At 46.0% G+C, this 5,000-nt stretch overlaps 1 protein-coding gene across 1 annotated transcript in view; it reads left to right on the top strand.

The window, feature by feature from the left end:
* Window positions 1-5,000, top strand: part of veph1 (ventricular zone expressed PH domain-containing 1) — a 154,799-nt gene that overhangs the window by 100,555 nt on the left and 49,244 nt on the right. The gene's annotated exons all lie outside the window — the stretch shown is intronic.

Genomic DNA, 5,000 nt, shown 5'->3' with positions numbered 1-5,000 from the left:
CTCCTCAATCCGAAAAACTCTCCACCTGCACAGACATATCATCGTTAATCACAATCCCTTTTAAAACTCGATTAATGCTGACAACAACTAGGGCTTTGTGACCACCACCATCACCATCACCATCACCACCATCAAAGTGAGCCACTATCTTGGAGTTGTTCCACTTTGAAATGATATACGAAACACACCCAAATAAGTAAGGGGGTTGGAAACAATGCAGTGTTGATTGTTTACGTATATTTGGCTGCCCTAACTGGCTGGGGCCGCGTATCGTAAACCGTGCGTGCTGATTGGATGTGCTAATTGCTGTAAGTGCGGCGTCATGGCTGAGAAGCATGCCTGCGCCGGGGAGAGTAAATGATTATGGAGTCAGAGAGAGAGAGAGGTATTCTACCCGCACTCTTGACACAGGTGATTCCACTGATTAATAGCAAGAGCAGATTAATTTAGGGTTATGCTGATTTGTTTTTTGTGCAGTGATTTTGATTAATTTTTAAAACTAAAGTTGCTCTCCATTGACTGACAGTCAGTTTAAAAATAGGTCAAATTTCAATCTGATTATTGTTTTTACCCTGGCTCAGAATGGTCATAACGTTGGTCATACAGTACACAGAGGTTATTCATTGTTTTCTCATGGTTAGAAAATAGAATTATCAGATTGAAATCAAATTTTTTGTTTGCCGGTACCCACACTGATTGATGTGCTCGTCATCTCACACTTCACTCACATGCCAGGAAAGTGAGTGTGGGGGGAATTCTGTGGTCTATTTATTTCATTTGGACCCGTCAACAATGACGTAGACGCAAGTTGGGAAAAGCAAGCGGAAAAAAAGTTTAAATCTTATGCAAATAAGTTGTGAAGTTCACGGACAGCAACACAGCGGATCAATTGTTGGCCGGCTTGACGGTTGGAAAGTTGCCTCGCAACAGCATCACTAACTTGATTTATTTGCTTAAAAGTACAACTTTGAAAGCTTTATAATGCCTTGTTGTTTCACATGGATCATCCACTTGATTTATTTAGTGACAACAATGATTGGAGGACTAGCCTCGCTAGTTTCATCCTGTCAAATGGCCTCAACACCTCCACAGAGTTAACCCATTTTATCATAAGTGAACTGCAAAAAAAGGCATTTTCGGGAAAATGTGCCCTCAGCTTAGGAAAACCTAAATATCTCAGCCTCCAAAGCTCATATACAGTAAACATGAAATAAGTTGCATTTAAAAGCTAGGACCCGCGTCTTGCATTAGAATGTGTTCTTTCAGCTCTAAAATTCCCACATTTCAAATCTCATTCAAATCAGTCAAATCTCAAGAGCCTGAATGCAGCGCCTATGTCGCTCCAGGTGCATAGGTCAATGCATCGTATGCGCAGCATCAGGCTTATATTGGTTTAACTAAACGTTTTACTTCACTGGTGTGTCACTGTTGCGCAATGAAAACCATCACCGCCAGGTCATCTAAGGCCTCTATGCTAAACACACACACACATACACATGCGCACACACACACACACACTGACACCCACACACACTGACACCCACACGGTCTTGGCAATCTACGTAGTTTATTGTTGTACTTTCCCCAGTAGAAATAGCAGATCTGACCTCAGTCTTCATATATGCTCACGAGTCTCCGCTCGGCTCTCATCTCGGGTTTCTGCAAAGGCCAAAAAGTGTGAAAGAGCTAGCCAAGCGTTCACGTGTGAAGTATTTATATCCACTCAGTCCATGTGCAGGTCTGTGTGCTCTCTCTCGGTCTCAACACCTACTGCGCTTTATTGGGGAAAATTAATGGTCGTACAGCACATGAAGTATTATTAATCAACACTGTGTGTGTGTGTGTGTGTGTGTGTGTGTGTGTGTGTGTGTGTGTGTGTGTGTGTGTGTGTGTGTGTGTGTGTGTGTGTGTGTGTGTGTGTGTGTGTGTGTGTGCGTGTGTGCGTGTGTGTGTGTGTGTGTGTGTGTGTGTGTGTGTGTGCGTGTGCGCATGTGTGTGTGTGTGAGGCAGGGAGGGAGGCTACATATAATGAAAGAATGCACATGAACAGGACATTGACATATACACTGCATACACCCACTCACACACACAAACACAAGTACACACATAGAGGCACACACAAACACATGTGCACACACACACACACACACACACACACACACACACACACACACACACACACATACACACACACGCGCGCGCACACACACACACACACACACACACACACACTGTCTCTCTCTCTCTGTCTCTCTCTCTCTCTCTCTCACTCTTTCTCCCTGTCTCTCTCTCTCTTAGCTGTACATCGTGTCCAATGATGACTCTTGTTCCAAAAGGGATACACAAACACAGACACACACACACACACACACACACACACACACACACATACCCACACACACACACACACACACACACACACACACACACACACACACACACACACACACACACACACACACACACACACACACACACACACACACACACACACATTCTATGTGTGAGATGTTGGGATCACAAGGTGGCGCTGTGTATATGAGTCAACAAGTCCCCAGTCTCCACCCTGCCCGCCCTCTCCACCCTTCCCTCCTTCCTGTCTGGCCCGCCTGGTTGCGTGTCCCCCTCACCCCCCTCACCCCCTCCCCCCCTAGAGGACGAGAGGGAGTATTAGCATGCCGATGACATCAGCACCAGACCTGGACAGAGGACGTGCGATACGACACGTGCACTGATCTGCATCATGTACCGTGCGTACGCACACGCGTACCACTACATGTGGACACAAGGACGTGTGTTGGGCTGATCTGCTTTTGCAATTTTACATAGACAGAGAGCGCATAGACGTAGACTAGAGATAACACAACAACCAGGTTCCCGTTTGGATCACATTTGTTCCCATTGGATTAGCTAATTGTGCACATTTTAACGATTCAAAATTTGAGACAAGAAAAAGTCTGACAAGGTCTGTCAGCTGCCGAGCGTGCTGATAGAGTGCTGTTTTTCTAGTGAATGACTGACGTCATTCAGTAGTAGGACACGAGTGGTCCAGCATAGCTAACCAAACTATTTTAAAGTGTTTGTAACCATTTGTACTGTTGAATTGTCAAAACGTCGCAAGTAAAATGCTTCTAATGTGGACCGTGTGCAAGAGCCTTCTTTTCTCAACGTTAGTGGTTCTACTTTTCTCAACGTTAGTGGTTCTACTCCTACACACCTGGCCTAAGGAGATGTGCAAGTTCTCTAAAAAAAATAGCTATTCAAAATTCCTGCCATGGTCCAGGGGCGGAGATATAGGGTCGGCAAGCAGGGCATTTGCCCTGTGGCCTTGGGCCCCCCTCTATTGGTGGTGGGGGCCCTATAGTAACCTTAGGAGGTTGTTTGGGGGCCCCATCAGTGTCTTGCCCTAGCACCTTGTGTGCAATTGTTCCGCCACTGACAGGGTCATTTCCCAAATCCACCTCATCTTCCTCACCCACTCACGTCCTGTCTCCTCTTACACTGTCCTATCTAAGTCTATCACAGTTATCTCTCTGACCGTGTAAGCTACTATTGCATACAGTATACAGTACACCTCCATGCTTTCTTGGAAAACAGTGGCGTCATATGGCAGTAAGTTTGTGAGATGTGAGCCAGACAGAGATGGTGAAAAGTGCATGCATGTGTGAGGGCAGAGAGAGAGAGAGAGGTAGAGAGAGAGAGAGAGAGAGAGAGAGAGAGAGAGAGAGAGAGAGAGAGAGAGAGAGAGAGAGAGAGAGAGAGAGATTGTAAGACATGTGTGTTTACCTGCAAGACACTCCAGTGTGCCTGTCCCTGGTGCATGTCTGTTTTTTAGTGTTTGGAGGAAGTCTGCAAGAGGGAAGTCTGTTCATCTACTCTCACACCTAGGTACACACGTGCACGCTCTCGCAAACACATGTACACGCAAACACACACACACACACACACACACACACACACACACACACACACACACACACACACACACACACACACACACTGCACATGCACACACACACACACACACACACACACACACACACACACACACTGCACACACACATTCTCTCTCTCTCTCTCACTCACGCTCTCACTCTCTCTCTCACACACACACACACACACACACACACACACACACACACACACACACACACACACACACACACACACACACACACACACACACACACACACACACACACACACACACACACTACACGCATGCAGACGTAAATGAAGGGCCACATGTGGAAGAACATGTGTGTTTACCTCTGATCCTTCAAGAAAAAAATTTGTACACTGAACAGATTAGTTCACCAGAGGGAACACGACTAACGATGCATTTGTACACATTTCGAAGCAATACATCCAGACAGGCAAAGTACACACATAGGCACACACACACACACGCACACCCACACATACACACACACACACATGCGCACACAGAAACACTTAACACCACCACCCATCCCCCACATGGATACAAACAAACACATGCATGTGCACATGCACATGCACGTGCATACACACACACACGAACACACACGAACACGAACACACACACACACACACACACACACACACACACACACACACACACACACACACACACACACACACACACACACACACACACACACACACACACACACACACACACACACACACACCATATGAATTCACATGCGCCATGCTCCTACACACATACACACATACAAATGCGTACATACAGTGCATAGTGCATGCCAATCTTGTGGAAAAGCTTGCCATTTTATAGGCTGCCAAGGGACTAGTTCACTCTGTTTTTGGAAGTGTTTAGAGGAAAGTATGTCAAAGTTAACAGCTACAGAGCAAGAGGAGAGAGAGCGAGAGAGAGAGAGAGAGAGAGAGAGAAAAGAGAGAGAGAGAGAGAGAGAGAGAGAGAGAGAGAGAGAGAATACGGGAAGCATAAAACAGCGAAAGAGGAACATGGAAAATAATTTAAGTCTGAACACTTT

Source organism: Engraulis encrasicolus, chromosome 8 (assembly GCF_034702125.1).
Source record: "Engraulis encrasicolus isolate BLACKSEA-1 chromosome 8, IST_EnEncr_1.0, whole genome shotgun sequence".
Lineage (NCBI taxonomy): Eukaryota > Metazoa > Chordata > Actinopteri > Clupeiformes > Engraulidae > Engraulis > Engraulis encrasicolus.
The sequence above is the reverse complement of the archived record's forward strand: the minus strand, read 5'-3'. Positions and strand labels throughout refer to the sequence as shown.